The sequence below is a fragment of the Mandrillus leucophaeus genome, unplaced genomic scaffold, assembly GCF_000951045.1.
Source record: "Mandrillus leucophaeus isolate KB7577 unplaced genomic scaffold, Mleu.le_1.0 Scaffold318, whole genome shotgun sequence".
Classification (NCBI taxonomy): domain Eukaryota; kingdom Metazoa; phylum Chordata; class Mammalia; order Primates; family Cercopithecidae; genus Mandrillus; species Mandrillus leucophaeus.
Genome location: NW_012103343.1, coordinates 1,698,499 through 1,724,006, shown reverse-complemented (window position 1 = coordinate 1,724,006; position 25,508 = coordinate 1,698,499). Strand labels below are relative to the sequence as shown.

The 25,508-nt window shown below is 40.7% G+C and overlaps 1 pseudogene; it reads right to left on the bottom strand.

Moving 5' to 3' along the window:
• Positions 1 to 1,391: 1,391 nt before the first annotated feature.
• Positions 1,392 to 5,695, bottom strand: LOC105545094 (annotated as a pseudogene).
• Positions 5,696 to 25,508: the final 19,813 nt, after the last annotated feature.

Sequence of the window (25,508 nt, the reverse complement as noted above, 5' to 3'; positions counted from 1 at the left end):
GTACTCCAGCCTGGGTGACAGAGCGAGACTCTGTCTCAAAAAAAAAAAAAAAAAAAAAAAAGGAGCTATTTATTATGAAGCCTACTTCATAGGCTGGGTGGTTGAGAGGATTAAATGAGGTAACAAATGTGCAACCACTTGTGACTCTACCTCACACATAATATCTCTTCAATACATGTAAACTATGATTATTAATTTTTATTACCTGACTACATCTTATTCTCTATTACACCATACTAACTCAGATTCTTCAGCTCAACACCATCGAAATGATGGATGAGCCTTCCATCTTCTTTGGTAACAGTTCCTTGTATGACTTCAGTTGTCTTTTCTTTTAAGCCAACTATAGATGTAGAGAATAAATCTCTATTGCTTATTTTTCATTATGTCCTAGAAATGAAAAAGGGGCTGTATGTAAATAGCATTAAAGTAGATCCATATGCAGATCTATTTTACATGGATACAGATCCACACAAAAATGGAATTTTGCTGTAATAATCAGAGCTATTATATGGTATTTACTATGTTCCAGGTATAATTGTAGATGTTTTACATAAAAATATTAAAAAAACTTTTTGTTATAAAAAATTCCAAAACTATACAGGAGTGCCTGTGTATGTATAGTACATGAACCTCTGTATACTTACAATTCTTTTTTTTTTTTTTTTGAGACAGGGTCTTGCTCTGTCACCCAGTCTGGAGTACAGTGTTGCCATCATGGCTCTGTACAGCCTCAACCTCTTGTGTCCAAATGGTCCTCTCACCTCAGCATCCCAAGTAGCTGGGACTTACTTGCAGGAGTCTACCACCATGCCCAGCTAATATTTGTAGGTTTTTTGACAATTCATTTTTAACTATTATCCACTCATAGACAATTTTGTCTATACCCTTGTACCCCAACTATCTCGATATCATAAACATTTTTCTCTATGTAGTTCAATGTGCTTCTCAAAAACATAAAGACCTTTAAAGAAAGATATTCACAATACCAGTACTATGCATAAATACAGCCCTTATAAAAACTTTACGCATTAAGTAGTATTATTATCCCCATTTCATAGATGAAGAAACCAAGGCACAGATAAGTTAAGTAACTTGCCTAAGGTCACACAGCTACTAAGTGCCAGAGTTGGAATTTGAAACCAAGTAATCTGGCTAGTCTGTTTCTTTTCTTTTCTTTTTTTTCTTTCTTTCTTTCGCACAAACACATTTATTAACCAAAGGGATGATTCTAATTAATGCAACACTTTGAAATAGTTGCATGTAAAATGTTTGTGATAAAGATAATGGAACACAGCAATGAAAAAAAAAAAGCAGTATGGAGATTTGCTCATTGAACTGAGCTTGTTCATTCTTGTAGTTAATTCCTGTCCAAAGTTATGATGGAATTTTTATTCAACTTTTTCATAGATCCGAGTACAGGTGACATTGTTCGTGACACAATCCACCACTGATCGCATCTTTCAATTTTCTTGTTACTGTGTTTTCCTTCCCATCCCACTCCTGATGCTGAACCAATGCACCATCTGCAAAGTTGCAGACAGTCTGAGTTTTTCTGCCATCAGCTGTGGTTTCTTCAAACTTCTCTCCCAGGGTGCAAGAAAACTGTGTTGTTTTCAAAGTGCTCTCAGTTTTTATGGTGAGGTTTTTGCCATCACAAGTGATGATACAGTCTGGTTTGGCCACTGCGCCGTATTTTGCAAAGATATTCCCACTCCTAGTGTCTTCATGTATGCATCAAAGCCTTTGCTGTCCACCAGGCGCCATCTTCCTTCCAGCTAATGAACAGTGGCTCCATCATGCGGGGCTGCGGGGCTGTGGGGCTGCGGGGCTGCGGGGCTGCGGGGCTGCAGGGGCAGCCTGCTAGTTTGTGTTCTTAACCATTTTTGAAATACCAGCTTCTCAAGTGAAAAAATAATGCAATACACAATTTCTTCTTAATGAATACAAGGTTTTTTGTTTGTTTGTTTTGAGACAGAGTCTTGCTCTGTGGCCCAGTCTGGAGTGCAGTGGCGTGATCTCTGCCCACTGCAACCTCCGCCTCCCGGGTTGGAGTGATTCTCCAACCTCAGCCTCCCCGGTAGCTTGGACTACAGGCGTGTGCCACCATGCCTGGCTAATTTTTTTGTATTTTTAGTAAAGACGGGGGTCTCACAATGTTGGCCAGGCTGGTCTCGAACTCGTGGTCTCCTGTGATCCACCCACCTCAGCCTCCCAAAGTGCTGGGATTACAGGCGTGAGCCACCACGCCCAGCTGAATACAAGGTTTTATCTTTCAGTATTTTTAATGTCCTAATTACAGAGGTGCCCTACCAGTGACCAAAATTCAATTTTGCCTTCTGCAGCTGCATGACCTTAGGTGTCAGACCTATCTGGCGCCTCTGTTTATTGCATGTGACTTTATGCCCATTACTTACCCTCTCTAAACCACAGCTCTTCTGTCTGTTATACGGTGATATAATAACACCTACCTCATGCAGTATACTAGAGAGTTGTATGTTTCTAAATGTTTCAGTGTTTCAGTATTTAAATGCTAACACATGGAAGTGTTTTTATTGAAACCTTTGAAAGGATATGATGTACTTGATTAGATCGAGTCTCTTGACTGGTTAGGCAGCAGTCTCTTGAATGGTCAAGAATTGCCTTGATAAAGACTCAGTGCAGCTGATTTAGAAATGCCTCTTAATTTACAGCTGGAAGGCTGTCAGCTTGTTAAACCAAAATAAATGTTATAATATGTCAGCTTATATGAACCAGGGAGCATCGTTTTTCAAGAAATGATGCCCCTCTCTTTGAGCTACTTTAAAGTCGTTTGTCAATATCCATCCTAAAAATACAGTGAAAATTCTTAAACACATATGTACATCTTTTGTTGCCTGGCTTCTTCCACACCAGCCTTCAGCTAGGATCTACACTGTGAACAATAAGCTGGAGTGTGAAGAGTGTTAAGACCAGGGAGTGTAAAAGTGTGTGTGTGTATGTGTGTGTAGGGTCCATATGTGTGACTACCCTCTAAAATGAAATAACTTGTTTCTTAATCACCTTCTATTTTGCAATATATGTGCTATTCCTATGTACCAAAAATTTGAATAATCAAGGTTTTATGCACAAAATATTTTATGATATTTTTTCCTTTGCTGTGTATCATCTGATATTCAGAAACTACCTGATTCTGGATTCTCTTTATTTTTTTCTTTGTTCATATTAGTTCTTCCCAGGGTTTATATTGAACAATTCATCCTTGTCAAGGAAAAATCATGCTTTCCCAATATTATACTTAATTGTGTGTCCTGTTACTCTAACCCACGTGATTTATAGACCTTACACGTTTTGACAACAACGGCATTCCCTTTAGTATTCCCACTAGGTAAGAATATCACCTTGTAACCTTGTTCTCTCCCCTTTCTCGTCTTTGTTAGGTAAAAATGAAAGGGTTATTTTGATTTACAAGCAGCAGCTGAGCTTGGCTCTCACCTTCAAGATATCCTTGCACAATGAAAAAAACAAATGTTATTTTGCTCTATAAACATTATATTTGAAATTTTTCTTCCCATGTCTTTTAAATCATCTATTTGGCCTAAGGCTTCTTGCTACCCCTGGCTTTGGAATCCCTCCAAACCTAGCCTTACTTTATATGGGTTGTGGAGGATGCTGATTATTTGAAATTCTCCATTGAAATCAGATTTCTTGCCTCCAGCCGTATGTATATAGGGGAAATTAGGCTGCCTGTTTTTTCTAAAGTTGTGTCAAGGTAATAGCTTATGCTGTCTCATCAAACACTGGGCAGGGCGTCGGTGACATGTCAACCGTTTTGAATTTTGCATTAACAATCTCTGAATGAAATAAAAACTCTAAATTATATTCAGTTTAGGGAATTGGATCCTAAGTGTAAAGTTAGAAAATTGGAGATGGTTCGTTATTTGGATGAATTTGGTTTTTCTGTTAGCTGATGCTTCGTTTTGTCTGTCAATCTGTCTATTGTTTTTTCCAATCACCTTTTTGAAGTGTACTTTTTATGCAAGAATAGGTATCTTTTAAAGTATAGAGTTCATCGAGTTTTGTATATATTTAGGTAACCACCACTCTAAGCAAGATATACGACATTTCCATCCCCTCCAACTGTTCCTCATGCCAGTCTCAAAGTGACAAGGAAGAACGCCCATCAGAGACTGTCATTCTTAGGAGAAAACATATCCTTTAAACCCAGTTGTAACAGTGTGGTTTTCCTTTAACAAAAGCAACACTCACTGTAATGACTTTATTATAAGTAGACACACGCAGGCAGTCAATGCGCTCCTGCAATGACTGGCAGCTCAAAGAGGAGGAGGGGAAGAGACAGTGGAGGTGGGTGGATGGATGGTGGGCAGCGGTTTATTATAACCACAATCAGCTCAGGATGCTGGTATTGGCCTCAGAGGGACTTGGTTTCCTGTGGTGTTAGCAAAAGGGATAAATTATAGTCGACATCTGCAATGAAGGACAGCAAGATGACCTGGAGGGGAAAATGTCAGATGTGGTAGAGGTCAGAGAGCCTGGTTATTCAACAAATGCAGGTTTGGAGCAGGGATCAAAGGCAGCTGCCAGAGAGTAAAATGGTGTTAGAGGTGTGTTCTCAGTAATAAGTATACGGGTATACCTAATACTGGTCAAGGTATTGAGCCGTCAATAAATCAAACAATTCTGCCTGGGCAAGGCAGACATAGGACTTCATGGTGGTGGATATAGTGGATGATAGGATGAAACAAAGGCAAGGAAGCTGCTGATTTCAATTAAACAGGGTTTATTTTTGATGAGATAGGTCTGAATTCTTTTCCCACCACATCTCTGTGGGCGTTTGATATTGTTCAGACAGCTCAATTAGAGGATTTTGATGCCTTTAGTGGCTCAATCAATCATCTGTAGTAAGGCTTGGATTGTTTGCATGCTGTAATGTGCTGGTGAAGATGGCAGTTAGCTCTTTCATTATAAGAATGGTAGGACTGCAGCAGGAGAAACACTCAAGCTAGTTCTGATTTAAATTGTCTACACATGATCCGATCTGAAAAGAATAGTTTGGAAGACAAATAAGAAAAAAGTCTCAGTTTTGCCCATGTGCCAGGCTCTATTTATTTTTTAATTATTCCATTTATGCCACATTATCTAAATTGAAATACTTGCAACTTGGTCCATAAGACATCTAACAAGTAAGGACTTCTCTGGAGAGTGGATTCAGGATGGTTAAAATAGATTCGTCCAGTGGATACTGTGGTCAAATTTCACAGTTCAGATTAATTTTCCAAAGCAAGAGGATTTTGGTGATGCCAGGACATACGACAAAGCCTCCAGCAGTAGTGGTACATTGGTGTTTTGGTGTTTTATGCCATCCTGACAAGGAAAAATGCCAGCAATTTAGTTAATCCTACAGGCTCTCCATGGAATGCCTGAATTTCCATTTGAGAGAGTCACAGTGTCTCACCAGAATTCAATCCATTAAGTTTTATTTGTGGAGTTTCTCCTAACCTCCTCATAGAGTGAGATGCACCTTTTACAGCGCACTAAAATATCTTATCCGTTCCTTGCCATATGACTGCTTCTTCCTATTTAAATAAAATAAATAATTCTTAAATATGCATGTATTCTTTGCATAGACATGTGCTTGAATTACCAACTGTTTGTTGTGGTTTTTGTTAGTTCGCAGCAAATCAGTGTGTTCCATGGTTATATTTCTCCTATGACAAGCCTGTTAGTTCACTTTTAGTACATGCTAATTCTCCTAAGACTAGCATCCTCAACTCATTTCCTTGGAGACAGTAAGAAAACCCCAAATGTATCAGGATCAGAAGATAGTACTACTCAGGAAATTTTACTTACGATTTTTTACAAGTATATTCTGATTAAGCAAAAAAGCACGTACAATCTCCCTCTCTAATTCTCCAAATCGCCTTTTAAATACAGCCCCCTCTCTTTTCCGTAACCTTTGCAGGAACTAGTTTTCTTCTCTGTCAATTATGTTTTCATTCTTTAAATGTGGTTGGATAACAATGACTTTAACTTTCCATCTTACAGCTATTAAAGACCTTGACCTGTTGGTCCCAATAAAAGAGTTATGAACCATGCCCTGCTAAATGACTTCACTCCCCGTCTCTCCCTTCACCCAGATAAATTCCCTTGGTGGGTGATAAAACACTGGATTGAAACGGACACGTTTGGTCTCTGTTAAAGCTATTTATGGTGATTTCTCTACTGCGAGTATTATACTTAGGGCAACCAGATGCTCTTCTTTTGGGGTCCACCTCATAACATGTTCTCTCAATATGCGAGAACTCCTTTGGGGCCAGGAAATAATCTCCTGTCCACGAGAGCAGTTGCATAACAGCTTCATCCAGGAGAAGCAGTGCATATAGAGAAGAAAAATAGCACAAAATGGAAAAGCACATTCAGTTTTTTAAAGAAAGCATTTAAAAAATCCCATTTGATTTCTCTTTGTCCACATTCTTAGCTCCTTGTAGTGAGGTACTTTAGAAATGGGCTGGCAGTTGTGCAGAGGGCGTGAATGATTTTTCACTGTTTGCTCTTTTGTTTCTGAAAGATTACAAACTGGGCGAGCCATCTAAAGGTCCAGGTAAACAGACGTAGATGTCAGAGTTTATTCTGAGACCCTGAATTCTCAGTTTTTCTGATAAATACATTCTTGCATTTTTCTCCTTTCATCCTCTTGATGATTATTACACCAGTTAAAGACATTTAAAATGAATCCTCCACCCCTAGTCTTCTCTGAGAGCAGCATTAGGCTTTTATGCTGCTGTGGCTACATAAATATTAATATCTGTTTGAAGAAGACATTTTTAAAGAACAGAGTATTTTTAAAAATAGATTTAATTTTTTAGTGTAGTTTTAGGTTCACAGCAAAACTGAGCAGAAGGAACAGAGATATTCTACGTATCACCTGCCCCCACAACACATGTAGCCTTCTCCATCATCATCCCTGCCACTGAAGTGGTACATTTGTCACAACTGATGAGCCTGCATTGATGCGTCATTATCACCCAGAGTCCCCAGTTACATTAGGGCTCACTCTTGGTGGTGTACCTTCCATGGGTTTGGAGAAATGTCAATAAAATGTATTCTCCACTGTCATTAGGACAGTGTATTTTTTTTTTTTTTTTTTTTGAGATGGAGTCTCGCTCTGTCACCCAGGCTGGAGTGCAGTGGCGTGATCTCAGCTCACTGCAAGCTCCGCCTCCTGCTGTCTCTTATACACATCTAGATGTGTATAAGAGACAGGTGGTACATTTGTCACAACTGATGAGCCTGCATTGATGCGTCATTATCACCCAGAGTCCCCAGTTACATTAGGGCTCACTCTTGGTGGTGTACCTTCCATGGGTTTGGAGAAATGTCAATAAAATGTATTCTCCCCTGTCATTAGGACAGTGTATTTTTTTTTTTTTTTTTTTTGAGATGGAGTCTCGCTCTGTCACCCAGGCTGGAGTGCAGTGGCGTGATCTCAGTTCACTGCAACCTCTGCCTCCTGGGTTCAAGTGATTCTCCTGCCTCAGCCTCCTGAGTAGCCGGGATTACAGGCACCTGCCACCATGCCCGGCTAATTTTTTAATTTTTAGTAGAGACAGGGCTTTCACTATGTTGGCCAGGCTGGTCTCGAACTCCTGACCTCAGGTGATTCACCTACCTCTCCCTCCGAAAATGCTGGGATTACAGGCGTGAGCCACCGTGCCCAGCTGTGTCTCTGAGAATTCTGCAATCAATGAATTCCCAATTCTCTGTGAATGAGAGGAAGAGCCCACCTCACAGAAGCTGGTGTACGTAGCAAAAATGGTCTAGAAAGGTGGATCAACAGCACCCAGACACACGACAGGTAATTAAGTTTGTCCCATAACTGCATAATCCAGAACAGGTGGATTTCTCTTCCAGAAGAGTGACTGCAAAAAAAAGAAAAACAACTGGTTTCCTATCTGATGCAACCGGACCCAGCTAATCTACTGATAGCTAAAAGTGGAGAGTCACAAAAAAGGATGCATATTAATGTACGCATTACATTTACGTGTACTTTAGAGCACGCATATGCATATTGACTCTTCAATATGATGAGGTATGTTCAGGGCATTCTCTAAGTATTGTTGTGCTGATTGGAATACCTTTATTTCTTTGTTGCATAAACTGTGTACATAACGCATCGTCCATAATTGCCAGTGTCAGTGTCTTTAAATGGAGAACTATAAGAATCAGAACGAGAATGTGAATTGAGAATTGAAAGTCCTTTGAAAAGTATTCTGAGGATAGAATCTTTCTTCACTTTTGTGACTTTACAGTTGGACAGTTGTAAGCTTCCTAATTCCTCAGCAGTTTTAGTTACTTGCCTCTATTGTATCTTTTCAAAATAATAAATTTAAAAAATTAGTATTTAATTGGCTTTCCCCATATTTTATTCAATTATGAATTTGCAATAACAAGTACAATGGTCCTAACGAGGTTTCAGAACAAACACAACTGATTCTTAATAAGAATATAACTCCATGGGTGGGAGCAGACACGCAGATACACACTACAGAGAAGCAGCCAATTAACTACGCGTGAAAAAAGGTTTTGGAGTTTTAGCACCAGCTTTGCCTTGGGTGGCCTGCAAAACTGTGGTATTATTAATGATCTACGCTGTGTGACTACGGAAAACAACATGTAAGGCTTTCATTGAGCAATGATGTGTAGCTCCTACTTTTAGTATAAATTTGTTACAAGTGAATGTAAAGTACAGCACTTACTTAAGTTGGCTTGACAACTCAAAAGGAATTTGTTTCTTTTTGCTGAGAAAAACAGAATAGCTCTCACCTGTAATCCTAGCACTTTGGGAGGCCAAGGCAGGGGAGATCACTTGAAACCATGAGTTTGAGATCAACCTGAGCAACATAGCGAGAACAGTTCTCTCCAAAAAAAAAAAAAAAAAAAAAAAAGTTAGCTGGGTATGGTGTCACGCACCTACAGTCTCAGCTACTTGGGAGGCTGAGGTGGGAGGATCACTGGAGTCCAGGACTTTTATGCTACAGTGAGCTATGATTGCACCACTGCTTTCCAGCCTGAGCAACAGAGTGAGACCCTGTCTCTAAAAAAATGTACATGACTTGGAGTCAGAAAACCTGGGTCCAAGTCTCTACTCTTCTACTCACTAGCTGGGTGAGCTTGGGCTTCACTTGAACACCATCTCAATGTGCCCATCTGGGTGTCTGAAAGTTGTATCCTGAGTAAAGCTTTACACTCACCTTTACATGGGGGGTCCAAAGCCATCACTATTATGAGAGGAGAATTTGAGGAAAAGCATCAGTTCTGCAGGAAATTTACTGGGTTAGTCAGGGCTGTAAGTTAGAAATAATAGACTTCAACTCTCGGTGACTAAACAGAAAAAGAGTTTGTCAAAAGGATATAGAGTAACTTACGGAATTTTTGGGAGGGCTGCAGTGCCAAACCAGAGGTAATCAACATCCCAAACCCTGAATCAGAACTGGTTTTCAGCTGCCACCGAGACATAGATGCAAACATTTGTACCACTGTGCACCAGAGAATCATTTTTAGCCCAACCAAAGCTGACGAACACTCCCCACCCGCACCGCCCCCAATTCTTGTGTCAAGGACTCAACCTTGTAGCCACTGCTCTCTGCTGCCACTTCATGATAGAGATGGGGGGAGAGAGAGAGAGCTGTCTCTTATACACATCTAGATGTGTATAAGAGACAGCTCCAATGTGGATGGGTCTTTTTTTGCTGAAACTTTGGTTACAAATTTGATTCTGGCTGTAAATAATGCTAGGAGAGCGAGTACCGATTATTTATTTTCAGCTTTGATAGCAAGTTCTTTAGATAAGAATGCACCAAACATAGAAGCAGCCAAGATGAATGTCAAATATCCACCTAGGCAGAAAACAGCCATGCTGAAACCACCATGCGTAGGAAGGCTGAGAGATTTGTGCCTAAGTGAATAGAAACTGTTCAGAAAGGAGAATCAAGAAAACTTCTTTCCTCACTTTGGAAGGCGGCAACCCACAGAATCACCCAAAGCTGGAGGGAATTCAATCGTGGTGATAGTTGGGAATTGCAGCTTTACATCTGTTCTCAAGGTAAGGAGAACAATTGAGATGGCCACCCCTTTAAGGGTGATGAATGAACACTTCTATCTGCCTACTGGAATGGAAATTGGAGTAGGATGTATCCCTAATGGGATAATGGAACAGTGCTACTGTGCTTTAATTTCCCAATTTTAGTAGGATTTAGGCAGCTGTGATTAACCTGACAAATCAAGGAGAGGATAGTGCGAAGGGATCCAAACAGCTGAGCCAACCTGGCACTCCTTCCTCCTGCATCCTTGAGGGCCTCATCAGACAAGACTCTTGGTATAGATTCTCTGTCAGGCTTCCAAGGCTAGGTCCCCACGGTGCTGAATGCTGAAGTCAGGGCCAAGATTCTCTTGGCTGTAGTTCTCTCGTGTGCCCATGGAGGCTGTCTCTAATCCTATTTTGGAATGGGATGCAGTCAGGAAGATCTCATTCAGAGATAATCAGCCAGCAGTTATCACACCCAAGGTGGCCTTTGGATTATGAGGCATTTATATATTTAGCAAATATTTATTGAACACCCACAGGGCTTGAGATACAGGACTAGGTATTGCGATTAGAGAGGCACACACAGCCTTGGACTCAGGAAGATTAAAGGAAGAGACTAACGCATTACCTGGAACGCTGAACTGCAAGGGACTCCTTTATATGTTAGTGTAAAAAGGAAATGTTTCTGTTTGCATCTTGGGCTGCCCTGGACTGTGAAAATCCCCCTCCTCAGGGAGCTGGTTGTGTCTGTGAGTGAGCTGATGAGCACCGAGCCTGGTTAGCATCATTGATTACGAGGGTAGTTGAGGCTCGTAAGCCTTAGCTCAACCTTTTGGAACCAGCTGCAGCCAAATCCCAAATCTCAGGGTGCGAGTGCCAGATCTATTTGGGACAGCCTGGTTGGGAGTCTTTTAGTTGCCAATTTAAGGTTAAAATAATACTCCTTATGTTTCAACTTCTGCCAGGCTGAGTCCTTTGTGGCTTATTTTGCATTGTTTAAGCACATGGAGAAATGAGCTCAGGTGGTCAAAAGAATTCTAATGAAGTTGAGTTTCTACTTCAATTGTTTTGTATCTGAGACTCTCCCCTAAAGAGAGGAACTGTTTTCCCTGGGTCCTGCCAGCTTTTTTATTGTAAAAGTGAGAAAGTCCATCCCGTGGCTTTCTACTCTGAGAAACAAAAGATCTGATGCTCATTGAGATTGATCTTAGGCACAGGCCGTGGGATGTGGAACAGAGCCTTCCTTTTTACAGTGGAAATTTCTGAGCAAGAATTTTGGGGACTTGGATGAAGGTCCAGGCACTTCGTGGGCGGAGTATGAATATGCAGTGCTATAGGTGATGAAACTCAGTTTCTTGGTGTTTGTAAGCAACAGCTAACCCTCCTCTAGTGCTTATCTCTCAAGCACAGTTCTAAGTTTGTACATATATTTGAAATCTATGACAAATTCTATAAGTTTGACACTGTTATCATCATGCTCATATTCAGGTGGAAAGACTGAGTTGCAGAATCTAAGCGCCTGCCTGAGTTTCCTACAGGTAAGTGGAAAAGAGGGGGCCAACCCCAGAGCTTGAGCCTTTTGCTGCTATGCCACATTGGGTTTGAAGGGTAGTTTTCTTGAGAATAGAGGAGACACAGTGATTGGACAGTGATGCTCTGCTGCCGTAGGCCAGGAATTCTGTTTCATTATGACCCAGGCACATCACCTTGTGGTTTCTTTATGCAGAGATCAGCTTCCCTGATGTAGTGGGAGAAGAAATGGACATAAGAGGAACAAGGTCCAGTGTGTCATCCCCCTTCTTACTCTGATCATTCTCACATTCATCTCTAAGTTTCTTGAGGTTAGTGGTGATGTCTTATTCAGTGTCATAACCTTTTATTAGACAGGCGATACCTTAGCATGCAATGTGTTAAGGGAATGACTGAAACACTCTTCGTGGAGTTCTGGCTACCTGTGGGTGGGCCTGCGGGCTGCTTTAGGAATATTTGATGAAAATACTTTTATTCGCAGATGTGTTCACAAATCTCTAGCACTTTGGGCATCTCTGGTGCTAGCATATTTCATGCTAATGATTTGGTGGGATTTGCAGCTCTTTCTAAAGAAGAAAAGGATGCTTGCCTACTTTATTTAGGAAGCAGTCTGGTGATCTTGTGTCTAGGTTGAAGACTTCCAGAACAGTCTTGATGTCCTTTATTGTAGTGAGAGCTGAGGTCTGACAGGGTGAAATATCCAACTGTAGCAGTAGAGCATACACTGGTAAATGAAATCTCTCCGCTCTCTTTCCTAATTGAATGCCAGTTTTAGTGGGAGAGGGGCGGTCACATATCCACCTAAAAATGATCACCCTTCTGAACAACTAGCAGTGGTCATTTTTCATGGTGCCAGCCAGAGAGATTTGAATTGAGGATTTCATGGCAAGCTTTTGAGTTTCAGATATAAGTACTCTTCCTCCTTATTTTATTACTCTTTCCTTCTGAAATAATGATTGGAGTCTAGGGATGCTGCAACCGTTTTGTTACAATGAGGCAACAATCAAGTAACCAAATCCAACACTCACCAGAAGGCAGAGTAGAATGCAAGAGTCTGGGTCCTTGACCACATATTTGAAAAGCTGCAGTAGCTCTGGAGGGTTTCAATTCAGATTTCTTTTTATGTGGAAAAATAAACATTTAGGTCAGAGCTTCTGTAAATCAAGTTTTTTGTTATAGATGAATGTAATTCTTACTGATCTAGATTGGCATCTTTAGTCCTTGAAATTAGTAAAATGTTGAAGACTGAAGTAGAAGCTAGCAATAATCATTATACAATGTGTGGAAATAACCAGCCAAAGTAGCACATTTAAGAGACCTATTGCAAACATGTGTTTTTAACGAGAGAATAGCATGTTTCCAAATAATTGCACCAGGAAGGCTTTAATCTAAAGCACAAGTAGTATACACTAAGTTTTTGAGAATTATGACATGAAATAAAGATGTCTCATAGTTGACTGACTGATGAAGAATATTTCATCTGGAGAGTAAAACATTTGTGAATCCACCATTGTTCAGGGAGGATGGACTTTAGTTTTAAACACCAATATAAATTATGCAGACAAAAATACACATAAATGGATAAAAATACAATTTATTTAGTTCCTTCCAGTTGTGGGCTTGGGATCAGCAGCATAGCCTCACTTGGGAATTTGTAGAAATGCAAATTATTTTGTCCCATTACAGACCTACTGACTTGGAAATGCTAGGAGTTGTGTTTTAACAAGCTCTCTAGGTGATTTTGATGCGAGTTAAAGATTGAGAATCATTGCTGCAGATTCATTTTCATGCTTTAGATTAATTTCCATATGTTAGACTAACCAAGACTGTTGCCCCCCACCCACCAAATTGTAGGGTGGCACACATCATTCTGATTTGTAACTTGGCCTCCTGGTGATCACCTCCAGAGGGAATATCCTGTGATGGTAAATTAAGAAGCTGGCATTCTGCATTTCGAATCAATGTCGTGTAAGATGTAGTCCCTTCCTCCCAAGGGCCCTAGGTGAACCACTCATATCATGTTCCTAAATTTGAGTTAATTCTTTTACCAAGGGGAGCCTCATTCTGAAGCATTAGACCTCTCTTTATTCATCTCTCCTACAATAAGAGCATTCCAAATCGTAATAAAGTTTAGGTTTTTTTTTTTTTTTAATTTAAAAAGACTTTCCAAAGCTAAAAAAATCAGATTTGCCACCAATAATCCAGAATGTAAACAGTCCAGCATCAGCTAATTAGCTATTTTTTTTCTTTGACACAGAGTCTTGCTTTCTTGCCCAGGCTAGAGTACGGTGGCACGAACTCAGCTCACTACAACCTCTGCCTCCCAGGTTCAAGTGATTCTCCTTCCTCAGCCTCCTGAGTAGCTGGGATTACAGGTGCACGCTTCCATGCCTGACTAATTTTTGTATTTTTAGTAGAGATGGCGTTTCACCATGTTGGCCAGGCTGGTCTTGAACTCCTGACCTCAAGTGATCCCCCCACCTCAGCCTCCTAGAGTGCTGGGATCACAGGCATAGCCACCACGCCCGGCTAGCTAATTAGCTATTGACAATACGTAGATAAGATGGAGAATATGGCAAATATATTTTTCTGGCTAGCTAAGATGATTTGCTGGTTTAAACACTTTAGAATAAAGTTTAGCTGTACAACTAAACTCAACATACATTAATAAAAAGGTTAATAATATATAGGGGGCTTTGTTTGTTTACCTGTTTATACTAAAAGCTATCAAAATTAATGACTTATTTTTTTCCTCATAAAATATCTTGAAAATGAAATATATTTACCTCTAAGTCTGATTTGATTTATTCTGGCAGGGAATGTCCTAAATCTTCCCTGCTTTATGACTACATTGTAATTCTTGTCCCTGAAGACGAAAGCAGGTGCATGCAAGAGACGAATTTGAGGGCTGGGCACAGTGGTTCATGGTGGTTCATCCCAGCACTTTGGGAGGTCGAGGCGGGCGGATCACCTGAGGTCAGGAGTTTGAGACCAGCCTGGCCAACATGGTGAAACCCCCGTCTCCACTAATACTATAAAAATTAGCCGGGTATGGTGGCATGCTCCTGTAATCCCAGCTACTCGGGAGGCTGAGGCAGGAGAATCGCTTGAACCCCGGGGGGGCAGAGGTTGCAGCGAGCCGAGATTGCACCACTGCACTCCAGCCTGGGCGACGGAGGGAGACTCCATTTCAAAAGAAAAAAAGAAGAATTTGAGGATGGTACAGCTTCCGTTAGAAAAGAACTAATGCTTGAGTGGGAAACATGTTCAGTAGAGGTTGGGCCACCTTTTGTTTAAGACGTTTGACTTTCATAAGTAAAATTAATTTCTGATTTTATCATTTTTTTTTCTGGTATATGTTTTTACCAGAAAACAGATGCATGTATGTTAGTGTGGTGAGATGTGTGGAAATAACAGGACTCAGCTAAAAATAGAGTGTAGTGAATGCTAATTAAATATACAATGAACCCTTATTGTAACATGATCTGCTATAACAATGTATTTAAAAGAGCACAAGTCCACCTGGATCTGTTTAACAGTGATGTAGCTACCGGTACATTAGTAAACTCTTTTTTAAAAAGTCACAACATAGAGATAAAGAATAAAACAGTGATTACCAGGAGCGGGAGAGAGAGAGAGATACAGGTCAGAGGACACAAAGAATGAACAAGTCTAGAGATCTAATATGCAACATGAGGACTGTACTGAATAATATCGTACTGTACTTGGGATTTTTGCCAAAAGAATAGATTTTAGGTGCTCTTGCCACAAAGAAAAAATTGATCACTATGTGTGATGATGGACATGTTAAATTTACTTGGCTATAGTGACTTTTCACTGTCCATATGTACAGTTATGTGCTGCATAACCATGTTTCAGGTAACAATGGACTACATACACAAAGTAGGCCTCATAAGATTATAGGCCAGGCGCGGTGGCTCACACCTGTAATCCTAGCACTTTGGGAGGCGGAGGTGGGCAGATCACAAGGTCAAGAGATTGAGACCACCCTGGCCAGCATGGTGAAACCCTGTCTCTACTGAAAATACAAAAATTAGCTGGGCTTGGTGGTACACACCTGTAGTCCCAGCTACTCAGGAGGCTGAGGCAGGAGAATCGTTTGAACCTGGGAGGCGGAGGTTGCAGTGAGCCAAGGTTGCTCCACTGCACTCTAGCCTGGCAACAGAGTGAGACTGTCTAAAAAAAAAAAAAAAGATTATAATAGAGCAGAAAAATTCCTATCACCTAGTGAAGTCTGGTCCGTGGTAATGTTGTAGAGCAACAATTACTCATGTGCTTGTGCTGTAAACAAGCTGGTGTAAACAAACCTACTGTGCCGCCAGTTGTACAAACGTAGAACACGTATAATCATGTACATACAGAATACTTGATAATGACAATAAATGACGATGTCACTGATGTATGTATTAACTACACTATAGTTTTTATGTTAATTTTAGAGTGTCCTTCTTCTAGTTATTAAAAACCAGTTAACTGTAAACAGCCTCAGTTCCATTGCCCCTGAAGACCTTCCAGTGGGACAAGATGCGGCAGTGGAAGACAGTGATAATGATGATTCTGACCCTGAGTAGGCTTAGGCTAACATGTGTGCTTATGCCTTCATTTTTAATAAGAAAGTTTAAAAAGTAAAAAAGGAATTGAAAATGTTAAAAACAGAGAAAAGCTCATAGAATGAGGATATGAACAAGAAAATATTTTTGTACAGTCGTATAAAGTGTGTTTTAAACTAAGTGTTATTACAAAAGAGTAAAAAATTTCAAAAAACTATAACAGTTTATAAAGTAAAAAAGTTACAGTAAACTAACATTAATTTATTATTGAAGAAAAAATTTTTAAAAATAAATTTAGTGTAGCCTAAGTATACAGTGTGCATAAAGTCTATAGTAGTGGACAGTAATGTCCTAGGCCTTCTCATCACTCACCACTCACTCACTGACTCACCCGTAGCAACCTCCGGTCTGCAAGCTCCATTCACGGTAAGTACCACATACAGGTGTACCAATTTTTATTTATGCCATTTTTTTTACTGTACCTTTTCTGTGTTTGGATATGTTTAGATACCACATACTTACCACTGTGTTACAATTGCCTACAGTATTCAGTGCAGTAACATGCTGTACAGGTTTGTAGCTTAGGAGCAATAGGCTATGCCATATAGCTGGGTGTGTAATGGGCTGTACCATCTGAGTTTGGGTAAGTGCACTCTGTGGTGTTTACACAATGATGAAATTGCCTACCAACATGTTTCTCAGAACATATCCCTGTTGTTAGCGACACATAGCGGTGTGTATATCAAAACAAATTATACACCTGAAATATGTAAAATACAATAAAACGTTCATTTTACCCTGTTTCTGGGGTCTGGAATGCTATCGTTTTATTGAGGATTCAAAGTGTTTATGCCAGATCATAATAGTCTATGTCCTAAATGGCCGACTGATGTTCAGTAGGCAGGTGCCAGTAGGGACATGGATGCCCCTTCAATTCCCATCATTAAATATTTTAACTATCAACCTTGAATAAGCACAACTTTGAATAGTGTAGCTGGGAAAACATGGCTAAGAAAAGAATAGTGTAGCTGGGAAAGCATGGCTGAGAGTAATTGCTCCAGCTTTTCCTGGGACCTGGAAATATTTTCACTGTTGGACATACCCAGATAGGACACAGCATTTAGATTCTATGCTGGGAGTCCGGATTATACAAAAAAGAAGGCTTGGGGTAGGGAGGAGAGAAAAGCGTTAAGTGAGTGAAGGTGGACTAAAGATTCAATTTAGAAAATACTAGGGCAGAGTGAAGGGAAGCAGGCAGGGATGTTCATGGTACCAAGATAACTCCAATGGGCCATCTGATGGGCTCCGATTTTACCCATCTAGGCCAGATGTGCCACCTGTATATATTCCCATTTTCATTTGTCTGTCTTTATTGCTATGCCTTCTATTTTATAGAGACCTTCTGTTGTTGGTGATAGAAGGTTTTAAATCTAGTAATGAAACCACCCAGCTGTAAAAGTGTTTATGCCATAGGATTCGGTTCCAGGCAGGTTGACTTTGGAGCTCAGGGGTAAAGGTACTTCTAGTCTACATCTTTTGTACTTAGGAAAATAAATACACCAAGAAGACAAGCCTGGGGCAGTGATTTACTCAACCTCTACAGACTTCTGCATAAAATGAAGATGCCTCAACTGGTTTGCCAGACAAGGAGGCTCCACTCCATATCAACCATGGTATTGCTCTTTGAGCTATCCTGAATTATGCTGATAGTTTTTCCTCTGGCATCTCTCATCATTTGAAAACCAAAGAATGGCCTAATCTCTTATTTGCCAGAGTTCAATGAAAACACCACAGTTCTGTTTTTATCTTGTATAGAGCAAGATCAGCTTTCTGAGTGAAAAATTCAGATTCATAATACTAATGAAGTTATCCTGTGGGTTTCAAACTGTGATCGACAAGGCTTCCCAGGGATGGCATTAGGGAATAAGGGGAACCTCAATCTGGGAGTCTGGGGTGGGAGTTGGGACTTGCCCCTGTTTTCTCTGGAGAAACTCTGTCTCTATTTGCATTATAATTCAATTTCCAATATGATTTTGCTTGATGGCTGTTTTTATGCTAAAAATAAAGTGTGAAAATCTTGATGTGATGGCTATTTGCTTTACAAAAGGATTTCTAGGGCATGCAAAGTGATTCAAATAAAGGCTCCTGGAACCACTGCTTTCTCCAGATGCTTGGATAGTTTTGTGGGTGGCTGGGCATTTCCTCTCACCATTCCCCCCGAACCACCATTATTTTTTTCCTAAAAAGCTCTGCTCCATAGAGATCCACATAATTTAGCCAACTTGGGTCCTCTCTGCAAGGCGGACACACAAGTCTGTGACTTTGGATTCCCAAGGGTCCATGCACTTCATGTCCTTTATGAGTCTGTTGGCTCCCAGCACATCAGAAGACTTAACTAGACAGAAGACGGACAGCCCAAGTGAGATGCCCTCAGGCCCTAGCTTCAACCCTTCTGGGACATGCACACACACATGCACACGTGTAAACAATAAACATTAGCTCTGTTGGATCTGTACCATATTTTCTCCCTGTTGAGTTTATCTCTCTTCAGCTCCCACTTTGTAACTTGTACACATGGCATTACAATGGTTGTTATTACTGCTACATATAGATTTAACTAAAGAGATTGATAAGTTTTCTTTCTTCCTACAGGTCTGATATAGCTTGGATTTTGTCCAAATCTCATGTAGAAATGTAACCCCCAATGTTGGAGGTGGGGCCTGTTGGGAGGTGATTGGATCATGGGGGCTGATTTCTCATGAATGGTTTAGTGCCTCCTCGTGATAGTGAGTAGGTTCTCCCGAGCTCTGGTTGCTTAAAAGTGTGGGGCACCTCCCGCCTCGCTCTCTTTCTTCTGCCCCCACCATGTGAAACATCTGTTCCCGCTTTACCTTCTGTCATGATTGGAAGCTTCCAAATGACCCGGTTTAGGTATTTCTTTATAGCAACGCAAAAATGGCCTAATGCGAAGACTTGTAAATGATTCCCTCTATACATGACCTTGTAGATGCCATTTCTAAAGCTCTTACTCCTTCCCACTCTTATTTTGAAGCGTGTTGATCTCCAGGCCTTTTCTCAGAAAGAACTACTCCACTCCTGACTGCCTGCTGCCCTTGTGCCCTTGCAGTGGGCAGCTATGGTGTGATTACTTAAATTCTGCTATCTTCCCACTGCCTAGGGTTGTCCATTCTCCACGTGTGAATTCTATGTGCCAGAAAGCACAGCTTCTGCTCTCCAGAAATTTGTCCTTGACTATTATTTTACATCAGTGCCTCCTGATACTGCCTATACAGCCAACTGTCTGGAGAGTTTTTACAAATACCAAGGCCTAGTATCTCACTTCTAAGAGTTCTTATTTAACTGGAGGGGTGGGCCCAGGCCTCTATAGTTCGTAAAAGCTTCCCAGGTGATTCAAACATACATCCAGACCAAAGAATCACTGCCTTCTAGTTAGCAGGGCTTTTAGGTGATAGTTACCCAAGTCTTGTCAGCTGAGGCCTCCCCAGGTCTCCAGCGCTGGATAGGAACATTCTCCAGGTGTTTACCCCATTCTAGCAGTATCAGCATCACCTGGGAATTTGCTAAAAATACAGATTCCCCAGCCTGCTCCAGATCTACTAAAGGAGAAACTCTGGGGGTGGGGCCCAGCGATCTGTTTTAACAAGCACTCCACGTGATTCTGATGGAGGTTGCAGCTTAAGAACCACTGCTCAAACCCACCGTTTCCACGGCTTGATGATAATCAAGGCATCTCCTAGATTTCCACACATTCTCTGGATCTCTTCTCACTAAGTCCTCTGCTCCAGGTCCTTGTGGCTGACTGGCAGCACGTTGACTTTGGTGGAAGTCTCTACACCCCTCCAAAGAATCCACTCACCCAGAAAGCCTTTATGGACATACAAACTTTACGAAGATATGTGGAGGAGTGGTGAGGAGGTGTTCATATCACAAACCCAGAAGAAACAAGGTAACAAGGGTCTGTTAGAAATCCCTGTTCTCTCTTTTCAACTGTAGTATCCTTGGGTCTGTTCTTCTGAACCTTGCAACGTGCACCACTGGGCTTCTTCCCTTCTTGTGAGCTCCTTTGGATTTTCAGAAAATCATCCTTCTGTTGTGTTGATCTCTCATCAGTGTCTACTTGCCAACTTGCATTCAAATGGTTTTGAACAACTTTTGTTGAAAAAAGCTTGCCCTTTAATTGCATCTACCCTGTCAGACAGCAGTTATAGATCACCCTTTTTTGTCTTTTTTCTTTTTTTTGGCTGCTTAACCCAAAGCCAAGTGGACTAAGGCAGATTCAGTTCTCATAGGGACAGAAGGCATCAAATCTCATCATGGTGGCTTTTACTGTTTTGACCTGCCACTTGATCCCATACGTTAACTGAATCAAGACCATGCTGAATAAAGGACTGGAAAACAATAGAAAGCCACCAGTTTGACTGTTTTCCTTTCTTAATTTTTCTTTTCTTATAGAACTGAGGTTTCTGGGCTGGGGCAAGGGGTCAGGCCGGCATAGCCTTTGTTTGTCAGCCTCCAAAATGATAAGCTTGGTCTAGTTCATTTCTAAGTGGGTGATAAGAGAAACACTGTACTTCAAAATTCACAAAGACGGAAAAATTATTTAAGGGAGTAGATCCTCTAAATGCCAAAGGACAACTTGAAATTTGTATTAGACTTCTCTAGAAATAAGAACCACTAATGAATAAATCAGCTTGGTAGTGATTTTAAATGTGTCCAAGATGAGGAAGTTTTTACTTTACTTGACAAGGAAATAAAGACAGTGAATAGATTATTCAATGGATTGCTGATGTGGTTCCACATCCATTCTGGCAGGTGCACCATGCTCAAATATACATGATAATAGTTTAAATGTAAATAAGGTTAATGAATTTTAATATTCCTCTGAATCTTGTATTCATACTTCCATTTGCATAGTGACTTATTTCTCAAGTCCCTTTGTAAATATTGTAATGAAATAAACATTAGAGGCGAGCACAAAGGAGCGCATACAATTAATTCAGCAGACGGCCCTCCATGAAGGCAAATTGGAATCATATCACAGGATCACAGACGTCAGGGATGGCCGAGTCACATAAGTAAACCAGCTGATCCTTCTTTTCTAGTGGGAAATGGTTCTGTTTAGGAGGTTTTCAAAAAAAATAGGTGGCTTTCACTTTGTGCGCCTCAAGTGACGAGGTTTCTGAACTTGCCTTTAATAGAATATTTGCTGTGCTCCATCTGAAGCAACTGTGGTCCCAGGGATATAGTGTAAGGGATGAAGAACAGAGGCGCCTCGGGCATACACTGTCAGAGGGAGAGGATGGTCCCATGCTAGGTGTACTCAGGCAGGCCCAGAGTTAATTGGAGGAGCACTTAGGAACAGAGAAAGACTCCAGCCTCTTAGCACAGCGTTTAATTTTTCTATTGCCAATTTTGAAAAAAGAAAACAAAAGTCACCTTCCCCTCCTCCACTATTGTTCTGGAAAATATAAGTCACACTGGTCTTAAATACTTGTTGATTAAAAGTGATGTTTAAGGTGCTTAAGGCTGATAATATGTTTCAGGCTTGTCTTTACCTCCAAACCATTATATCCGGCAACCATCCTTAAGGCTGTTGAACTTGCTGCTCTTCGTTGAATGCACTATGCTCTTCATACCTCTGAGCCTGTGCCTGTGCTATTGCAGCATGAGTGGGGGGAGGGGGGGGCCACAGTGTGGAGCCCAGATGCTGGAATCAGGATTCCCATGTCCAAATCCTATGTGAAACACAAATATAAATAGTAGCCACCCCATGGGTTTGGTGACTGAGTTCAACGACTTACTACATGTGAAATGTTTGGGAGAATGCCTGGCATGGTCAAGTGCTTATAAGCTCTAGCTCTCACTAGTCCTCTGCTTGAAATGCAATTTCACCTCCTCTATAAAACTCTTTGCACCTTGGGTTCAACATCGTTACGCTTCTTCCCCAGCTTTCTAACTCGAGGGAGAATTAATTTCTTGTCCCTCTTACGTTTTCCTGGCACATTTTACATATATCTGTATTGCATAGTATTTGTAAAAATACATTAAATTTAGTCCCTACATATTTTTCCTGTTCCCAAGAGGTAAATTCCTTGAGGACTGGACCATATTTAATTCATCAATGTATTATCCTTGAGCATCCAAAACAAGCCTTGGATATAGCAGATGCTTGATATTTGTTTGTTGGATTAAATATAAGCACTGTATAAGCATTCCATTTTTGGATAAGTCTGGCTGGACACTTATTGTGTGCCCAGTATTGCTCTGGATGTGCATATGGATAAAAAGAATGTTTCTTGCTCCCTGTTGACTGCCAAATCCAACTCATCTGTGAATGTAATTGTGCCTTAATAAAATGGGCAAGGCCAGGGGAATGGAGCAGGAAGGGGTTCAGATTCTGCTTTTCATTTAGTGCCTGAGGTCCACGTTTGGGAGCTCTTTGGATGCCCATCCGTTTTTGAATAGCCTTCGCGTATCTGGGGCAATTTCCATGTTATGGGTCTCAGTGCCCCTTGTGGCATAAGTGTGGCATGCTAGGCTTTCAATAAGGCATGCATATGTGAGGCTTTGGTTTGAAAGGGCATGAGGAAACAGGCTTATGCTGACCTCTCTGGTTTGCATATGTAGGGGCCAAGGGAAAACTTCCTTATGCCCTCCAAAGATTTGCTGAAAATAAAACAAACAACAAAAAAAGGCAGATGAATAGGGGAAAAGGCATACAAATCTATTAACATGCACAGGGAAAATAACAGCATGATTACCCCACACCACACAATGGGGTACAAAAGGGGTATACCCCTTTTTTTTTTAAAGGAAAGGGAGATGGGCAAGTATGGATGACTTTAGGGGGATAGTAGATGATTTTTGGAGGGATTTCAATGGGCTTGAAACATACACAATGGCCTAGGACAAAGTCTCTTGGGCCCACAGAACAGATGGTGATTTGTGACAAAAATGTGTCTAGGTGTGTGGACAGGCTTCAGGCTTTCTTCCTGTCATATGAGTTCAGTTAATGAACACTCTGGGATGGGACCAGAAATAATTGTTTCTTCTTTGGTGGGTCCGGACTTCAGGCAGATAAGGGAACTTCAGAGAAAAACTTTATCCTATACTGTGGGGGAGACAGGACTGAGAGACAGGAGTGAGGCAGCGGGGAGGTCAGAGAGATCGAGGCTTCTTCCTCAGCTCAGCATGTCAGAGCACCATATTTTAGGCGTATTGGTTTCTGAGCCCCAACGCATTGCTATGGAGGCAGCTGACCTGCAGGTGCAGTAGAGGTGGTAAGAAGAGGAGCATTTGTACTGGAGGTGGTGGCAGGTACAGTGAAGTCAAGCCCTGGAATTTAATTCATGAAGGTAGCATTACTAGCATCAGCATCCTCATTACTCTAGTTCTGTGGCATCATTTGCGGGCATTTTCCTGGAAACAGAACTTCTAGTCTCCCTATGATTTCTGTAAGTTACCAAATTATCCCCTAATAAATCTCCTTACTGCTTAAATTAGCCAAAGGAGAGTGTGCTGTTTTCCACCAAAAACCCTGAGGAATAGAGAAGCTGTTGAACTAACTTCTCTTGTCCAGAACTTTTAGGGGGTAGTGATGATAATAAAAATGTGGTTTGTTTGGAGATATGGACTTAAAATCAGTGTGAGAACTCGTTAGGGTCCCCCAGATGTGTGTGGCAATAGTTAACTACTAAAGGATGTTAAAAATCATGTAGTTCAGTTGTTTTCAGTGGCATATTTGAGGAAACTTAGTTTTCTTATTCCTAAAAGCTTGAACTATATGGTATGAAAGGTGCCTCCAAATGCAACCAAATAACACATTCTTTTCTCCCGTCAGTGGAGGTTACAGAGCAGGAGCGTGAGTTAGTCCTTTATTTGATAACTGTCTAGACCCTGAAAGCAAATTGGTTACAATCAGCAGAGGGAGCTAGAAGAATCAGGAAACTAGAAGGCTGAAATGAAATGAAGCAAGAGTTTCCAGGGGGAAAATTATCAAGCATAAGAGAAGGTCAGGAAGAGTTCAGTTAGGATTTTCTGAAGGAAAAAAAAAAAAGACTGGGAGAAAGTAAAGCTATCAGAAAATTGTTATAAGGGTAATAATAACATTAAAAATAGAGAAGAATTAAAAGATATGATTAACAGCTGTCACTCCTTCAATTGACAAAGCTGGTTAATTGCCCATGTAATCCTAGTGTATAATTTCCCACCTAGTATACTTCACTCATGAGAATCATAAATGAATTACATATGTTGCTTTTGTTAGGCTCCTGGGCCGTGAATCCAAGGGATGGTTTTGACTTAGAAGGAATGACAATGGTAATAACTAGCCTTGTGCACACATATAAAAGAGTCTTTCTTATTTACAGGTTGAAGGGCTTTTTGAGCTAAGACTGAAGACGGGGTTTATGATCTGTCTGTCTTCATTATGTATATACGAAGCTGAGGCCCAGAGAGCTAAACTGACTTGCTCCATGACAGGCTTCCTGGGATGCTACATCGTGTGACATAAACATCAGGAATTCGTTATTAGACTCTTGCTTTATAAGAATTAACCAATCATCACACAAAAGTTCCCAGGTCTAAAAAATCCTCCTTGAGCACATGTTCAGATTCTCTTTTCCATTTTATTTACTCAATTGTCAACCACTCAGAGAAAGACAGTGGTACCATGCATTTTCCAATCAACACTGGACAGAGGAAAAGCCTAAACAACTTGCTGGGATGTGTTTCTTTATCTCCTCCTTTTTCTTTTGTCCTTCATTCCTTGACACTTGACAGATGTTAAATGCAAAGAATGGCAGGGTGAATGCAAAAGGCTTTTGCACTCTTAAATCTTGGGTACGCCTGGATACTTCCTCAAAGTATTCTAGTCTTGCAAACCCTGGATGAAGGAAAGTTTTTCTTCCCTTGCATTTCAAATGCACGGTTTTTGTCAATCGACACTAGAAGACTTCTTCCCTTTACATGTCTTTAGATTTTTAAAGATTAAAAAAATTCTGGATGGGAAATGAATTTGTCAGATTCAGGCATTTGGCTGAGTCTTTGAGCTAGTGAGAAAAGCCTGTCTAGTGCTGCCTTTTAGCAGTTCCTATGCTGTTACAATCTATGGAACTAAAATTTCATTTCATTATATTCTAGGTTCTAGCAACTATCATGCTGTAATCCCATCACTGTCATTTGCCACCCATTTCTTTCTGTGGTTTATTTGAATTACTCTAGTGATTTTTTGAAAATCTTAAAGGAATAGAAAGAGTTATTAAAAGATGAAAACCATTTTTCTTGGTTATTGCTCAAGTTTT